General features: G+C 37.8%; 1 long non-coding RNA gene across 1 annotated transcript; it reads right to left on the reverse strand.

The window, feature by feature from the left end:
* Positions 1-1,704: 1,704 nt before the first annotated feature.
* Positions 1,705-17,858, reverse strand: LOC116642552. Its single transcript, XR_004301353.1, has 3 exons — positions 17,728-17,858; positions 16,274-16,371; positions 1,705-2,139 (listed from the first exon to the last, which is right to left on the reverse strand). It is a non-coding gene; the product is annotated as an uncharacterized LOC116642552 (long non-coding RNA).
* Between the last annotated feature and the right edge of the window lie 1,395 nt (positions 17,859-19,253).

The raw sequence follows: 19,253 nt of genomic DNA on the forward strand, positions 1-19,253 counted from the left end.
GGTTGGTGCTCAGTAAATATTTTTTAGATGAAGAAATATCAGTTGTTTTAACATGAGTTTAAAAACTCAACTACAATGGTATAGCGGTTATAGGCTATTTATAAAATATTACCATGGGAGATACTTCTTACATTGGTTCTCTTTGTCTCCCTGATTTATGAGTAATAAATGCTTGATACTTAATTGATTATATGAATTATATATATTTAGCTTCCTGGATCAAATTTCCATGTGTATGTGCATATGTATGCTGGGGAGGGCTTCCTACATAATACCAAGCAATTCTCAAACACTAGTAGGGTGTCCTACAGTTCAACTCAATTTTGACACTATCTACCTGGAGATAGCATCAGATTTCCCAAGTTAAGGATTCAGTCCTATAAGACTGCACCCTGCCTATAAGACTGCATGGGATATATGCCAGTTCTAAGTCCAGGTTGTCATCTGTGCTTCTAACCGACTAGTTACAAATCAGTGGTTCCCAGGACCTCCTTCTCAAGTTCAATTACTTTGCTAGAGCAGCTCACAGAACTCAAACATTTTACTTATTAGATCACTGGTTTATTATCAAAGGATACAACTCAGGAACTGCCAGAGGGAAGAGATGCATAGGGGAAGGTGTGTGGGAAGGGCTCAAGGCCTCCATGCTCTCTCAGATTGTGTCATTCTCCCGAAATTTCCATGTGTGCATCAACCTGGAACCTCTCCAAACCCTATCCTTTTGGATTTTTGTGAAAGTTTCATTACATAGGCATGACTGATTAAATCATTGGCCATTGTTGACTGTTGAACCTCCCCAGCCCCTCTTTCTTCTCTGGAGGTCCAGGGTGGGACTGAAAGTTCCAATGCTCTGAACAAGTAGTTGGCTCCATTGGCAACCAGCCCCCACCCTTACATGCATTCCACAAGTCACCTCATTAGCATAATAGAAGGCACCTTTATCACTTTCAACACTTAGGAAATTCCAAGATTTTTGAGATCTGTGAGCCAGAAATGGGGATGAAGACTATATATATTTCTTATAATAAATCACAATATCATATGTATATATGATAAGTTAAGGGTTATATATATATAATTTGTGTGTGTGTGTGCAGCTCCAATATGGTGTATTTAAAATTATATTATTAACACTTTTGAAATGATTTTCAACTGGATTTTGAGTAACTATATTTAGAAGAAGAACTTCCTGCACTGGCATTTTCTGTATATTGATAAAATTCAAATCATCAAATCATCTTTATTTCATATGTACCTCATGTTGCTGAGGACAGCGTTATCTTATTAAGTCCCATACATTTCAATAAAGCAATAATCATAGCATAAAACATCAAGCACAACAACATTTATATTACTAAACTGGCCAAGATTTATCGCAGAGACAACTGTTTTCAACACCCTTCTGCTACGGCAGAAAAAGGAAGGTCAGTGATTTATGTGAATGGACAGATGGGTCATAATGTATTCCTTCAAAGTGATCTAATTTGGTCTCTGACAGGCTGTAAAAAGAAGTGACTCAGGGTAGAGTGTCCTTCACTGCATGCAGCCTCTGGTGGAGGAGCCTCACTACGTACCTTGCCCCAAGGGCTGGGCAAGGGTTGAGGTCCACCTCTTAAGATATTGGGATCACAGAGCCTAGGAATTACAAAGACCAGGAGCAACACCTTGACTCACCTCAGGGAGTCTCTAGGACACCAGCGCCATCTGTCAGTGTGGGACAAGCTCAACTCAATATGGCAGGCACGGGGAGAAAATGAGCAGGTCTCTGCTGCTCTGGCAGAATCTTGTGAAATCTTGAGACTTGAGGTCCACGGGCGGTGCTCCTTCTAAGACAATTTGGTGATGTTGTGACAGGTCTCCAAAGTGAGAGCGGTAGATCGTAGTCATGCTCAAATGGTTGTTGCCGCTCCATGGGGCGCTGCTCCCTGAAGGAGGATTTCACATTCCCTCTCTGTTGCTATCAGGAGTGGCCATATATATGACTTGCTTTGTGGATGAAGTAGGGAAGGAGATTTAAGAACGAGCTTGAGTTTTGTCATGCTTCATTTGCCTCTGCCACAGTCTTAATGTTCCCCAGAGACATTTGCTCCTTAGCCTCATCCTGGAGTGAAGCTGGTGTGGTACAGAGCTAAGGCCAAGCTACAATGGATGCATAACATGAATGAGAAATAGACCTTTGTTGCTGTATGCCACAGAGACTTTGGGGTCATTTGTTACCACAGCATAACCTAGCACATCTGACTGATACAAGGAAATCGTATCTCCCACTGTTCCTATTCACCCAGCCTCTGGGAGGAAGAGCTGTTATCATGGCCACACAGTAGGCTTGTGGAGTAGGCTTGCAGGGCTCACCAACCACGTAGGGCTGTAACACAATGAAGGCTGATGGAAGTCAAGCAGAGAATGCTGGTTAGTGGGGAATTAGCCACATGCAATGCTTGCTTGCTGAGAAACAATTTTAACTTGAAACTGGCCCAAGCAAGAGGCTGGGACTGGCTCCGGCTAGTCATTTTGGGCTTCCTGGAGGAAGCATGGGAAGGTGGCCAACCAGGAACCTACTGTTACAGTAGGACTATGCCCAAGACATGGAAACCACTGGCCTGTTAGGGCTGTGAGTACTGTCACGATGTCACAATGACATCTGGAATTGGCACCCCCAAAGGACAGGCAGTGGAAGCGGCAGGAGATGGAAGCATTAATAACTGTCGAAAGCAGGGCAGACAGGCTGACTTAATGGGTGAGCTCAGTCCACTCGGGGCCTGATAAGTCCTGTCACTCTCCCCTTCTACAGTCACTCCTCCTGGGAGACAAATAAATCATATCCGATGACCTAATAAAATAATAAGGTTTGTCTGCGTTTTGACAACAGAAAATAATAGAGGACCTCAAATTCAGAGGGAGAGAAATAGGAGGCATTTTAAAATTGCTTTCTCACCGGAATACGAGAAGGCTAGAGCTGAACACAAAGTTATGCTCCGTCCACAAGTTGTCAGTTTCCCAAAAATACCCACAAATCTATGACACTTTATAGAGCTATACAAGAGTCGGGTTAAATGGCATTGTTTTTCTGTGGGACGTTGTCTCTGTTAGGTACTTCAACAGTAACTTTCTAGCATGAAATTAATTTACTGGAGGTTGATCTTTAAAATTAATTAATTTTAATTACGTGGAGTAGGCTTTCAAGTGAGGCAGATCTGAGTTTGAATCTCAGCCCTGCTCTCTAGACCTCTGGCCCTGGCAAAGTACTTAATTTCTCTGAGTCACTTTCTTTCCCTGTGTTGTTGTGGGAAATTAAATGAAACTACAATGTCTTTAGGTATTTGGCACAGAGCCTGACACTTAAGAGCTCAGTCCTTGTTAGTTGGGAGAGGATTTATGCTGCCAGTGCAGGTTAGTCCTGGTATGACTAACAAGGTGCATTTGGTAATCATTATAATTAAAAGAAGAGGGAACTACTGAGTTTACCATTTACTCTTTAAGTCAACCACACGGTCAACCCAGCCCAGTGCTTTGCTCTAAATATCTATATTGAATTTCCACATGGCTGATTGCTGGGTATAATGTCTCAGTGACACCTTTTCTTATTCATTAAGAGCTGGTAGTTTGTGTCACTAGTTAATACCTGTTGAATTCAGTAAGTATTTGAGTCACTGTTGCACACAAAGCACTGTGATAATTTATCTAAGGCTATCCTTGTTCCCTGCTTTCCTGTCTTCTCTCCATTTAACAAAAAGTGTTGCTATTTCTGTTCTGTGTTCTCAATTCTGTCTTTTCCAGACCCTCAGGAAACTGTCAATTATTTCTTCCCTCGCTTATTGTCAATCTCCTCCTTTTGCTGTTTCCTTCTCTGCTGGGACAGAAAAGACAAGAATAAAAACCATAGGAACAGCTCACACAGGTAAGGATCCTTCCCCAGGAAGCTCAGACGCTCCAGCTCAGGGCCAACTGATAGAAAGAGCATGAAGGGGGAGGGTGTTTGGGGTAACGATCAGGATAATTAATTCTATCTGATGGATCTGGACGCCTTTTCTCTCCCCACACTGAGCGGTAGCAACCTAGCTGATTAAACTTGTGACAAGCTTTCTTCAATAGAATGTATGAAATTCTTGGTGCTAGTCTAGCATGAGCTGTGGGTCTGGAGAAAGACTCAGGAGTCATCTGGAACTCTATAACAAGTAGGGGCAGGAAAGAGGAAAGGGAAACAGAGATTTCAGCATGTTCTTCTAGCATAAATCCTAACAGAGATGTTGTGCCATGGGTGATGCTCAGTCAGATGCTAGGACTAAGAAGCACAGGGACCTCTCAATTCCAGTGGACCAGCCACCCGTATACCCTGCCATACTGGAAATTGGACCCCTCTTCCAATCAGAGGATGCAGAGAGTTCCAAAATTCTGATGTGATTTTTTATTTATTTTATTATTTTTTTAAACATTTTATTTTTAAGTAATTTCTACACCCAACTTAGGACTCAAGCTTACAACCCTGAGATCAAGAGTTGCATGTTCTTCTGACTGAGCCAGCCAGGTGCCCCTGGATATGATTTTTTTTTTTTAAATAGACCCAGTATTGTCAATCTGTTTTTGAACGAGGGAAGAAAATGATCAAGTAATGGGAAAGGGTCAAATGCTCTACCATTGTACTATTTGCTTTGTCTTATTAAAAATTCTGACAGCTTATGTTCCATGCATTTCAGTCCTAAAGTGACAGATTCAGGCTATTCAAGCTAATATGTACACCACACAAGCCATTCAAAATCATAAAAAATAGTTTTTAAAATTCATAAAACAAATCCCAACCTTTATTAAGATAGTTTTGACTCCTCTAGATCCTTTGATTTCCATATACATCTTCAAATCAGCCTGTCAATGACTCTGCTTACTCTTTAATAAAACACTTTTGACCCACCCATCCATTTTGTTGACTTGAGCTATAACATAAAAGGTGAAATGCAAATATACCAAATGTAAACAACATTCAAATAATGCAAATATGTGAACAGTGTGAAAAAAATGCTAATTTTCCACAAGTAGAACACAGGCAGAAGTTGTCACAACTTTAATCTGGAGGCAGATGGGCTTGTTACCAGCTACTCGGTATAGGGGAGAGAAAAGAGGTCTAACTTGTCCAGCACCTTTGGATCTAGTCCTTTAATTAATGGAAATGTGCAAATATGCAAATCATGTGAAAATAAGTTAAAGGGAGAAGAACTTCATGCTCTTAACTTAGTATTCCTGAGATGAAATAACATGCCCTTTCAGTTCATGGATAATTTTTAAAAACACAAGCGTTACTGGATTGTGATGGGATTCCTATGAAGATCATTACTAATCTAATATTTCAAGTTGGGGAAATGTATGTGAGCAAGATGATTTCCTCATCTTTTTCTTTAAAATTACCAAACTACTGGCAGACCATTTGTTGGCCCCCCGGAGACCACCAGTTATCAATACAGCACGCCGGAAGAGACGCCAAAAACCGTGGAATTCCAGACAAGGTGGAATTTAAGGTTGAGAAATGCTGTATGCAAGAACAAAGATGTATAATTTTCACCTCACTAGAGGGAATAAAATGGAATAAAGAAAACACTATTATTTCATAAGCATTTTCTCATGTTGTAAAAATTTCTTCAGAACCTCCCCTTTAATTGGCTGTTTAATATTCTATTGTAGGGTTGGACCAGCAAATTGAATTCAACAGTCTAGTAAAAGAGTTCTCCACCATGACAATGCAGCAGTGATTTACTACTAGGATTTTTAATAAGACTATAAATCAAATCAATAGGCTCAGGAAAAAAATACCACCAGTGGAGAGTGGAAAGTCACTTGATAAACTTCGTCACCAATTTCATGTTTTGCTCTGCTCTTTAATAGTTTCTATAGCACAGGGGCACCTGGGTGGCTCAGTCGTTAAGCATCTGCCTTTGGCTCAGGTCATGATCCCAGGGTCCTGGGATCGAACCCCACATCGGGCTCCCTGCTCTGCGGGAATCCTGCTTCTCCCTCTCCCACTCCCCCTGCTTGTGTTCCCTCTCTCGCTGTCTCTCTCTCTCTGTGTCAAAATAAATAAATAAAATCGTTAAAAAAAATAGTTTCTATAGCACAGAGGTTTGTATTTCCCTGAGAGTTTGAAACACTGAAAAAAATTCTTCTTTTATTTCTTAAATAATGATTTAATAAGCTTCCATTTCTAGGTTACTGATGATTATTGATCTATTCTGATTTTGTTGACCTTCTTAAGTCAATTTTATTAAATTTATATTTTCACAGAAAATTGTCTATTTTCCAAGGGTAAATATTATAGGCAGGGAATTATAAATAGTTCTCTACTATCATTCATCATTCTCCTTTCTATCTGTTATAATAGCTTTTTTGTCCCTATTTTTGTTAGGGACTTTCCACTTTTCTTGATTAGATTTACCAAAGGTTTATCTATTGTATTTTTTTCATCAAGAAGTTTTTCATTTAATATAAAACCTACTTTTCAAAATTCATTTTGGCTTATCTTTATTACTTTTCTCTCTGCTTTACTTAGGTATTTTATTTATTAGATGATTGGTGTTTATCTCTTTCAACTTGAGTTGGATTATTTATTTTTCATATTTAGCTTTAATAATAAAAATTAAGATTATTCATTTTGCCTTTAGTGGAATTATTAATTCATTTCATAATTTTATTGAATGTCTACTGTGGCAATATTTCAACAACTGGGGATGCCACGGTGAACAAAACAAACACAAATCCCTGACTTCATGGAGCTTACACTGGTAGAGGAAGGTGGAAAAGATGCTAAATTATGTAGTATACAAGAAAGTGATAAATTTTAAGGGAAAAAATAAAGGAGAAAGAGCTGATAAGAAATCCTAAGGGGGGGATGCCTGGGTGGCTTAGTTGGTTAAGCATCCGCCTTCGGCTGGGGTCATGATCTCGGGGTCCCGGGATCGAGTCCCATGTCAGGCTCCCTGCTCTGCGGGGACCCTGCTTCTCCCTCTGCCCCCCACCCCTGTTCGTGCTCTCTCTCTTTCTCTCTCTCTCTCTCACTCTGTTTGTGCTCTCTCTCACTCTGTTTGTGCTCTCTCTCTGACAAATAAATAAATCTTAAAAAGTGCTCTTTCTCTGACAAATAAATAAATAAATCTTAAAAAAAAAAAAAAGAAATCCTAAGGAGGTGTGTGTAGAATTTGTAATTATTATATCTTGAGAATTCTTAATTTAATACCTTATTTTTGTCCAACAAGTATATATTTTGCATTCTTATTTCCTTCCTGCCAGTACTTACTGAGAAGAACACCTTAAATTTTATGACTGACTAAAACTCTTACCACTTATTTCCAGTTTTGTTGAATTGTGGTTGGAGGACGTGGCTAGACAGGCTCTGTGTTGGTGTATTTATTGATGTGTTTTTTGACCGTGTAAGTTAGGCAGGCAGGACCAGAAGAACTGGTAAGGGGCTTGCGTGAGGAAGGGGCCGGTTCTTGTCCTGGAACAGTCCACAGTAAGAAGTCCAGGACTGCCATGAAGGAACAGGGTTGTTTCCCTTTTCCTGCTCTGCTGATATGCAGAGATGGGGCTGCATCTCAGGCATTCGGTGTATGTTGTGGGCAGGAAGAAGGAGGAAGGTAAGAGCCAGTACTAGCTGGTCCTTGCTGATGTGTCTTTGGTCAGAACTAAAGCCCATGGGCAGCCCCAGCCACAGGAGAGCCTACAGATAGAGACTGGAAAACTGAAAAGGTACCTATTTTGTAGAGAATCAAGTTTAGAATGATATTGGGTAGGCCAACATAGTGAATCTCTTAAAGTATCACTTTTTATAAATACACCCAAGACACAAGGAATTATGTATTTTTATAGGGTTCTTTTTTCCCTAAATTTCAAATTCCTTATGTCATTGTTATTTTTTGTATACTTGATCTGTCAAAGGCTAAAAATGGTCTATAAATTCTTTTAGAATATACATGTTTTTGTTTCTGCTTTGATTTTTAACAATCATACATTCCACATTTTAAAGCTATTGTATTTAGTGCTTAAAGCTCATTGATATGTTTTTATTATGGACTAATGACTTTTATACTGTCTTTTTAAAAAGATTTTATTTATTTATTTTTGAGAGAGAGAGAGAGATAGCAAGCATGAGCGGGGGGAGGGGCAGAGGGAGAAGCAGACTCCCTGCTGAGCAGGGAGCCCGATGCAAGACTCGATCCCAGGACCCCAGGATCATGACCTGAGCAGAAGGCAGACGCTTACTGACTCAGGCACCCAGGCACCCCCATACTGTTTCTTTTTGACTTGGATTCTATTTTATACAACTTATCTTGCTTCCTCTACTTTATTTTAATTTACACTTGACTGGAAAACCTTGGCCCATTCTTTTTTTTTTTTTAACCTTTGCCATTTTGTTGTAGTGCATCTCTTCTGTGTATCATATACTTCCTTACTTATCCACTTATTCATCACAAATATTTGCTGACTTCCTATGGTGTGCCAGGCAGTCCATGATGCTGGAGATATGACAGGAGACAAAACAAAGGGTATAATTGTGAGACCATTACATATATTGAACAAGTATGACCCATGGGATGTAATCATTGGGCAACTTTATTTTGATTTACTGGTACTCCTTCAAATGTATTCATGGGGTTAGTTCTTTCTCTTGCTGATTTACTTTTCTCTTTCTCTAGGTTCCAACATAATTGAGTCTAAAAACTAGCTTAGAAGTTGGGTAGGAACGATAAAAGTGCTAGGAAAGAGAGAAGCCAACAAACAATACTTTTCTCACAGAGAGTTCGTTTGTAAAAGGCCTGAGTTGGGAAAGGGGATAATCTTTGAATAGAGTTTAAATTTTGATTATTATTTGACATACTAATTACTACCAGAAGGTAATGAGAAGTCATGGAACTGGCCTGAAATTTCATCTCCAGGGAAAGAAGAACCGTCCCATATGCATAGGTTTCTCTCTCCCTTCTGCATCCAGGTAGCTAGTTCCCAATTTGTTGCTATAATCTGGGGTCCAGATTATGTTTATTAAATTATAATCTTTCAGATTTTCTCTTTCAAATTGCTTTTACTATACACATTTGATTTTGTAACTCTATTTCCAATGATTATTTACAATAAATTCTGCTTAATTTTCATATTTTCAGCCACTTTTTTATATCCCATATTTCCCATTCTAAGTTGTGATTACTTTATCTTCAGGGTGGAATATATTTTAAGTTCTTATCTGTAGCTTAAGTAAATGGCCAACAATTCATCGGGTTATTACATTCTTGAGTCTCACAATTTCCCCTTTATAATTTGTGATTTTTGTTTCATGGTCTTCTGGCATTAGTGTGACACAAGAAAAGTTTGAGGTGAGGCTAATTTTCCTTCTTTGTAGGAAACAAATTTTTTTGCCTGGAAGGTCATAGAAATTTTTCATTATCCTTAAAGTTCAGGAAATTTTCCAAAATAGTTCATGGTTTAGTTTTGTCTGGATTGTGGTGTGCCTTTTTAATCTGCATACTCAGAACTTCCTATAAAATTTTCCTTAATGTTGATACCTCAGATCCCTAGTTTTGTTCTTATAGACTGGCAAGTAAATTACAAAAGAGTCTCTATCAAATTTAAATCCAAACATATGGTATATAATTCTTCCCATATTCATTTATTTTAATACAGAAATATTTGGGTAATGAGAGTGATTCAATAATTATTGAAGTCTACCTTTTGCCTATAAACCTAGATTTTTAAAATGTGTCTAACAACCCTTAATAAATGTAAAAGTCTAGATGGTAATATCATTACACTTCAGAATAAAGGTAGGGTAGGAAGGAGATCAAAGGAAAGAGAGGATGTAAAGTACTTGTCTTATTCAGGGAAAAATAGAACATTTATATGGTTGAGAAATTTATAGAAAAATAAATATAAGGATGAATACTCAAAGAAGAAAAACAGAATGTATAACTTTCACATCAGACAAAATTTCATCTACCTTGTGAAGGATAGTAAATCAGAATAAAATACAGTAGGTAGAAAACATAAAATAAGATAGCATAAGTGTGTTCTAACAAGCACAAATCAAAATAAATATAAATGGGTTGAACTGATAAAAATTCAGATCCTCTCAGATCAAATTACAACCAACAACAACAACAATGACAACAACCAAGATCTGACAACATTTACTCCATATTTTATTGGAAACTTATGCCAGACTAATTGTGTAAAAGGAAACAGGGACAGCGGTAGATTCCCCCAGACTGTAAAGGTAAGCTAAAAATGGGCTGTGACACCTGCCGGAGTTTCATAACTTACATAAAGTAGTCCATGTGGGATGTAAGGGAAGCTGAAACAGTTGAGCAATTAGAATGTGAGCCAAGCTGCTTTCATGGGGACTCAACTTGTGATGTCCCTCAAATCATGTCAGGACAGAAGGAGAATTGTGGTGTGGTGGACTCTGTGAGGAACTACCTAGATGCCTCTTCAAAGAAGGACTTGTTTGCCCCAATTTCTTGGAGTTTTGCTGGCAGCACAAAATATAATTTTATCGCCAGCTAAACTATTATTTAAAATTGAGTTTAAAATATAGACATTATTCAGATACACAAAAATAGTTTTCTGTCCGGAGGCCCTTGATTAAAGAGCTTTTTACAAAGATTTACTCTAACAACAAAAAAATCTGTAGAGAGGAAATATGATGCCTAATTGGTGAACACATTTGTAAATTAATTAAGTGATGCCTATAAATTAGAAAGAAAAGCTCAGTGTGTAAAGAATTATAATTTTATTATGAGGAAAGAGATACTGAAACTTTTACATTTTTATTAAAATAACTTTATCAAATCAACTAAAGGAAAGAAACAGTGGGGGGAAGCAAAAGAAAAAGCATGGTAAACATAAAACACACAGTATGACATGAATAATTCTAAATGTTTCAATAATCAAAATAAGTATAAATGGATTAAACTTAACTATTAAAATACCAATAAAAGATTTCATAAAAATCAAGCTATTTATGGCTTATAGACAAACCCATAAAATAAAACCACAAAGTAAAATACTCTAGGATTATAATGAAAACAAAACCTGCTGTGGCAATGTTAAAGTCAAAGAGAAGAAAACGTAAGTCAAATGCCTTAATAGGATTGAAGCAGACCTACACAATGATGAAAGAACAATCCACAAGAAGACATAATAATCATGAGCATGTATAAACTTGACAACATAGTCTCAAACTACAAAACACAAAACGTTTTGGATGGAATAGAAAAACCTACAATCATGGTTGAATAATTTTAAAAACCTTGATCAAAACAGAGAGATAAAATAGACAAAATAAAGTTAGTAAGGATAAAAAATATTTGGTCTGCTAAATTAAGAGTTTATTGTACATAAACGTGCACACACAAAACCTTTTGCCGATATATAAAGCATATACATTCTTTTCAAGCACAGGTAGAACATTTATACAAATTCAACATGTATTGGGTAACAGAATGTTCCAACAGATTCCACACAGGAACGTGGTGTCACATAAACCATGTTCTTTAATGTAATTAATTTAGAAAGTAATAATAAAATGATAGTTTTAAAAAACCCTGAAACTCCCAAACAGTTCATTAAAGAGTTAATGAAACCACACAAGGTTAAAGAGGAAATCACACAGGAAATGATAAAATATTTAAGGCTGAACAACAGCAAAAAAAAAAACCCCACTACATTTCAAAATTTATATTATGCAGCTATAATATTTAGAAGGAAATTTCTACTTTAATGTATTTACTTATAAACAATAAAAATTATTTTCAACAAATGATTTAACAATTTAAGATACTGTAAACATAAAACAGTAAACTTACAAAACAATATAAGAAGTTAATCATAATGAGAGCAGAAATGAATAGAGAAAACAAAGAAAAATCACCAATAGTAATAATTAACAAACTCAAAACTGATTTTGTGAAAAGGCCGATAAAAATATATATATATCCCTAAGAAAACTTATCAAAAAATAAAAAATAAAAAGAGGCATTAATAATGAACTGCAATAGGAACATAGGGCCATAACCACAAATACTGTAAATATATATATAAACTCATAAAGACTAACCATTGGAAAATATAAATAAAATGGACAGTTTCCTAGGAAAATATAAAAATTAAAATAAACTCAGAAGAAACAGAAAAGCCAAATAAGTGAATTATTGCTAAATCGGACCAGTTTTCTCAGATCTATTCTTCCAAAGAATATATTTTAGGTAACAAAAGATGAGTTGCATGAAATTTCAAGAAATAGATAAACATTTCAGAGAAGAGGAAAAAAGGGCAAGATAATCGACTTGTCCATGCCTAGCATAACCTGTATGCTAAAACTAAGCAATAAGCTTATTGACAAATGTCATTTATGGAAACAGATGTAAAATTATGAAATAAATTATTAGCAAATTAAATCCAGGTAGCAATATTTTAAAACTGTAATTATGACCAACATTGACTTTAACTCACAAATCAAGCATAGTTTAATACTGGAAAATCTACCCATGTAATTTAATACATTAATTGAAAAAGTAAAATTATATACACATCTTAGCAGATAATCATAATAAAAATATTTGGTAAAGTTTAAGATTCATTTGTTATTAAAAAAAAAGTCCTGTCAGATTATAAATATAAGGAATCTTCTTAAATCTGATGAAGGGTGTATACCAAAAACCTACTAGTAATGTCAAAAAGCTTGAAACAATCCAAATGCTCATTAGTAGGGGAATTCATAAATAATAGGGTTTATTCAGACAGTGGGGACACTATGAAGCAGTTATCAGTAAAGATAGATTTGAAAGATGAGTGAAAAAAAGCAATATGTTGTTTATGTGTACACTGTTGAGGGATAGAGGGAGTTAAATTGGAGAGCGAAGGATACCAGCTTTACATTTATCTGTCACGTTTTATTTCTTTGAAAAAGGACTTACAAATACAGCAAAATGTTAATGTTTGCTACATTTGGATGGCAAGGACAGTTATTTTTATAATATCTTTAAAATCTTTCATTTAATTTTTAAAAAAGAGAATTTTTTAAAAGTCACTAACATCATCAAGAGTAGGCATTCTCTTAGGAAAAAGTGAAAATCCCCATTTTTGGTAGCTCCTCATGGCCTAAATAACACAGCCCAATCTTCTTAGTACAACGTATGAGATTCTCACGGACATACTCGCTGCCTTCCCAGCCTTACATCCCATGTGTGGCTTTTTTATTCTCTCTGGTGGAGGCTTCCTTGCTTTTTTTGATCATATAACTCTTTAATCAAAATAATTTGGGGCTTGCATCTCTTTTATGCTCATATTTATTTACATAAAATTTATCTACATGCATTACTGCAGTAATACATTATGTAAACGTATAACATACAAAAAATAGAAAAGGATAAAATAAAAATAAATATTAATAGAAGTTCTACTATCCCCCTGAAGCATACTGGGAGGGACAGGTGCTATCTGGGCTAGAGGTACCAAGAACTCCAGGGTTCTCCTTATCTTGAATGTGCTCTTCCCTTGTCCCTTTAGAGAACTTCGAGTCTACTTGAACCCCGATTCTCTGTAAATTTCCCTTTATAATTTAGACAAACTCTGACTCAGTAATCTTTCATTCCTTTTGTCAATCAACAAATATTTATTAAGCTGTGCTAGATACTGGACATACCAAGAAGATAAGATAGATGATTATATATAATATAATTATATATATAAGATATATATATACACACACATATACACTTATATAATTATACATAAAATAATATATACACACATATAAACATATATAACTATATATAATATATACACACACATATATACATATATAATATATATATACACATATGTATATATGTATATACATGCACACACAATGGAATATTATTTAGGCATGAGAAAGAAGGAAACCCTGCCATATGCAGCAATATGGATGGACCTTGAGGACATTATGCTAAGTGAGATAAGTCAGAGAAAAACAAATAATGTATACTATCACTTATATATAGAATCTAAAAAAGCCAAATTCATAGAAACAGAGAGTAGAACGATGGAAACAGGGTTGGGGAGTTCAGGGGGAAATGGGGAGATGCTGGTCAAAGGGCACAGACTTCCAGTTATAAGATGAATACATTCTGGAAACTAATGTAGAGGGTGGTGATTTTAGTTAATAGTACTGTACTATACACTTGGAAGTTGCTAGGAGAATAGATCTGAGGTGTTCTAACCACAAAAAAGAAATGATAATTATATCAGGTGATAGAAATGTTTACTAACCTTACCTTGGTAATCATTCCATAACATATATCAAATAAACACACTGTATGCTTTAAACTTACACAATGTAACATGTCATTTATGGCTCAATAAAGCAGGAAGAAAACAAATAATCAAGTAGGTACATAACTATCTAAAGTAATTATTAATTATTAGGGATGTTGGGGAACAAAGCAGGATGCTGCACTCAGAAATTACGTAGGTGATTAGGTAAAGGCTCCCTGAGCAGGTGATATTTAAGTTGAGGCTTAGAGCATCAGAAGGTAGTCATGTGAAGGTCTAGGATGGAAGTTCTGGGCAGATAGAAGAGCAGTAGAAATGTCTTCACTTTTTAGGAGCCTGTTAGAGGGCCAGAATGGTGGGAGGACTGTCTCCCAGATGAGAAAGGAGGGTAGCAGAGGCAGATCCTGTAGGGCCTAGGAGACCACAGCAAAAAGTTTGGATGTTATTCCAGGAGAAGTGGGAAGCCATGGAGGTTGTAAGCAGAGGAATGACAACTGATGTATGTTTTTTAAAGATCACTTGTTTTAGTTAGTTTGGACTGCTATAACAAAGCACCATAGACATAACCAACAGGAATTTATTTGTCACAGTTCTGGAAGCTGGAAAGTCCAAGATCAAAGTGCAGGCAGATCTGGGGTCTGGTGAGGACCCACTTCCTGGTTTTTAGACGGTCAGCTTCTCATCCTGTCTTCACATGGCAGAGAACAGAGTGAGGAGGCTCTGGGTCCCTTTTATAAGGGCACTAACCCCATTCATGAGGGCTCCACCCACATGACCTAATTACTTCCCAGTGGCCCCACCTCATAATAACATCACCTTGGGGGTTAGAATTTCAATATATCAATGTGGGGAGGAGTGGACACAAATGTTCAATACGTAAAACCATCTGTCTCTTCTCAATATATTTCATGGCGGGTTGGGTGGGCCCTCCGATAACTTTAGCTGTAAGTGGGGATTTGCCCCATGTGGGGTAGGCCGGCTATTTTCTAGCATCAATGGACTATGTGGACAATTCCCTCTAATGCGGGATTTCAGTATGAGAAAGCCCATTTTCCCATGTACCATGCTGTAGTTTCAGCAGTGCCATCAGTGAGAAAGCAGATGAGAATTCAGGCTTTTGGCAGGCGGGCAGATGCCACGAGGGAAAGGATGAGCAAAGGGCTAGCTTCTCTTTGTCCTGTGTCTCATTCCAAACTCACCAACCCTATACACTCCTCCACCTCTGTGGGGAGTGAAGTGAGAAGGCAAAAAAAGGCCAGGAGTGTCACTTTAGAAAAAGTCCCTCCACAGGGAAAGAAATGCTGGGAGTGAGAAATGCTTTTCCTTGTATCAGTCTTTTTTTTTTTTTTTTTAAGATTTTATTTGTCAGAGAGAGAGAGAGAGCATACAAGCAGGGGGAACGGCAGGCAGAGGGAGAGGAGAAGCAGACCTCCCGACTGAGCAAGGAGCCCGATGCGGGACTCGATCCCAGGACACTGGGATCATAAACTGAGCCGAAGGCAGATGCTTAACCGACTGAGCCACCCAGGTGTCCCTGCATCATTCTCCATTTTAAGGCTGCTTCCCACACTTTTCCTCCCTCTCTAACCTTCTCGCTTGCTCTTATAGCTTGTCTTCCACCTGGGGGAGATTAACCAGGTTCTTCTGCTTTTCCTGTCATTCCCAGATGGCTTTCATCTCATACCCAGTTGAGTCTCTACAGCACCTATAATTTGTAATCTTGTGTATTTGTCCGGATCTGCTGTGGACTTGAGGACTTGTGGGGCGAGCACAAGGGAAGGCGGAGGAGAGTGTTTGCAAACGATGGCCACAAGTAAACTCTTCAAAAATCACTTCATTATACTGTCTATTCCTTACAAGCCGACTTGTGAAGTTATTAGCACCTCTGTTTTATAGAGGCATAAACTGAATTTTTGAAAAGCTAAATGACTGTCCTTAGTCCTGTAATTCGAAAGTGGGAGAACCAGAATTCTAAGCTAAGTTTTCTTACCTTTCGGTCCTGTGCTCTTCCGCTTTAACACAATGGCTCATTTAAAAATCTTTTCCTTTTTCAATGTTTCTTGATTCACTAGCCTCTTTCTCTTTAGCCTGCAGGTGAAAGAAGAGAATGCAAGAGAAGCTCTAGAGAACAGACATAATAATGGCTTTTTATATATGTTTGAGAGAATTTGTATAAAAGTACTTCAATAGTTAAGTGCATACATGTTCCTTGCTTAACAGGTGCTATTATCTTCCCAACATACCGTTCCTGATAATCCACATTCGACTGATTACCTCTTTAACTCCCACTTGTCACATTTGGACAAGTGGGTTGAAGCAAGAAGCAGCATTCCATTTCCTAAACATTCTTTTTTAACTGGGAAATCTCCCCGGGAAGAGAGACATCATTTCCATCATGCCCTGCATAGAATAAATCGGTGACTAGTGCTTTTCCCAGCTGGAGGTCTCCCTGCTAACTTCTGCTCCATTTTCTCATTCTCTACGCCCTCACCTGGATCTACCTCCTTTAACTCCAGGCTCAGTCTTGCCCATTCCCAGAATTATCTTTTCAAACTATCAACTAATTTTTAAGAAAAAGGTATTATAGAAAACATTTTGGGGCACCTGGGTGGCTCAGTCATTAGGCGTCTGCCTTCGGCTCAGGTCATGATCCCAGGGTCCAGGGATCCAGCCCCATATCGGGCTCCCTACTCCACCGGAAGCCTGCTTCTCCCTCTCCCACTCCCCCCGCTTGTGTTCCCTCTCTCGCTGTGTCTGTCTCTGTCAAATAAATAAATAAATAAATAAAATCTTTAAAAAAAAACATTTCAAACATCCACAAAATAGAATAGCACAATAAATCCCAATGTGCCCATCATCCAGAATCAACAATTAGCAAAATTACACAGCACAGCAGTATGTATTATTCCTTCTTTGCTGAAATACGTTGAGGTCTACCCCCAGCTTCATATCACTTCACCCCTACACATTTCAATATGGATTGAGGGCAAGCTGTTAAATGTCATTAACGCTCTTCTAAGAAGTATGGACTTGAGTCTCTAGGTTTGTTACTTACCAAATTATTTCATAGACATCCCACACATTTGGTGTTCAAATTTCTAGCTCAAATATATAAAATATAAACTAAGTAAATCAATGGATTGTGTTTACCCCAAACATCTGGAAGAAAAATGTCTACATAATTTCAAAAGTGGATCCAAGGGTCAATGGATCCATTCAGTAATGGAGCAATTGGATGGAGAGGCAGGGAAATCCAGCTGGGATGGCTGCTTCTCTAACTGTCTGTTGCAGAGAAGGAGGTTCTGACCTCTCTCTTCCCCAGCCAGCCACTGGAAAGAGTGCCCATGGGAGCCCTGCTCCCTCCTGCACTGTTTCCACCCAGCTGGGTAGCAACAGGCTGTGCGCCACAATGAAGCCATTCTTTAAGACCAGCTAGAGTCCCACCTGCTCCGGGAAGGCTTTCCTAATCATGGCTTCCAGTTGGCTTTCTTCAGCACACAATTCAGCAATTACGGTTTCACACATCTATCTTGTCTTCTCTGGTAGACTGCAAGGACATCAAGGGTAAGAAGTGTGTTTAGCCTTCTACTGTGTAACTTATGGTGCCAAATAATGATGGCACAGCCGGTGCTCAATAAATATTTATAATGCAGCTTTTATTTGGGCTGACGTCATTAGTGTCACTTTTTCTGCTCAGAATCAAGTCATAAGGGAAAGAAAAAAAAAAAAAAAACCCAGCAGAGGCATTTCTGTCTCAGAATGTAGATAAAAGACAGGTTGGGTTGGCTTTCAACCATCCACTAGTTCAACCTGCCCTACAAGTCCTCTTAAATCCTGCCCTTACTGTCTTTGCTTGAACAACCTACAATGCTTTTTTTCTTTTTCGTCCCTTGTGCAAATGACTAGGGCAATTGTCTGTGGTTGGCACGTATTGTGGTATGACCACATGTTTAAGAATCATGAAACTCTACATTAAGAAGTCGGTCCCTAACTGAACCTTTACCCAAAGCCACAGGCTCGGTCTTGCGGCAGCGCTATGGTGCCACCAAGTGGACAGTTTTTTGAACACTCCAACTCCTAAACCGGCAAATCCTTCTGGAACTGGAGCATCTGTGGCCAGTTCGTTTATGGAATTGCACATCTTACACTCTGTATTCTTCTACCTAGGATGTTTGATGAATTCTAACAATTGCTTCCCTTATGCTTCTTGAAATATTGTTCTCTTTAACTCCTACTTGTGATTTAAGAAAATTCCCAAGGAAAGCATTTATGAAGTACAGTAACATGGTGTTTACTTTTTATCTTCCTACCTTTTGAGAGAAAACAAGTTTCTCATTACCTCTGGGCGAACTTTTAAAATAGTAATTCTATTTCCTAGGGCAGTCTACTTAAAGAGGAAGAAAGCTTGCCTCTGCAATATGATATACATGTCACCTATGTTTAGTTTTGATGTATAGTTTCTCCAGAGTCAACTTCCTATCTTATTAAGTCAGAACACCAAACAAATGGTGCTGGAACAATCGGACAACCAGATACAAAAACAAACAAACAAACAAAACAACGAACCTCAACTCTTAGCTGGCAGCATATACAAACATTAACTGGAAATGGATGCAATTATCACAAATCCCCCAAGTCTCAGCTGAATGCCCAGTTTAAGGACCTCCCTGGAGAAACCAGACGACTCTAGGACACCTTACTCTCTCCTACTCCCCTGAGGCTAAAGGTACCTCACCTGCATTTTCCTCAGCAGAGGCCAGATAAGATGAATTTTCTTTCTTTAAAAAAAAGTACTTACTCAATTTAATATTTAACTTTTCTAAAAGTCTGTCTTGGCTCTATATAACAGGTCAGTGCATACTTGTGTTCTATATGAAAGAATTGAAAAATTTTTTGAATTTATAGGTCATAAAAAACTCATAAGATGTAGACAAGTGCACTGGACTACCAGCCAGGAGATGCAAGGTCTA

This window comes from Phoca vitulina, unplaced genomic scaffold (assembly GCF_004348235.1).
Source record: "Phoca vitulina isolate PV1807 unplaced genomic scaffold, GSC_HSeal_1.0 scaffold23, whole genome shotgun sequence".
In the NCBI taxonomy this organism is placed as follows: domain Eukaryota; kingdom Metazoa; phylum Chordata; class Mammalia; order Carnivora; family Phocidae; genus Phoca; species Phoca vitulina.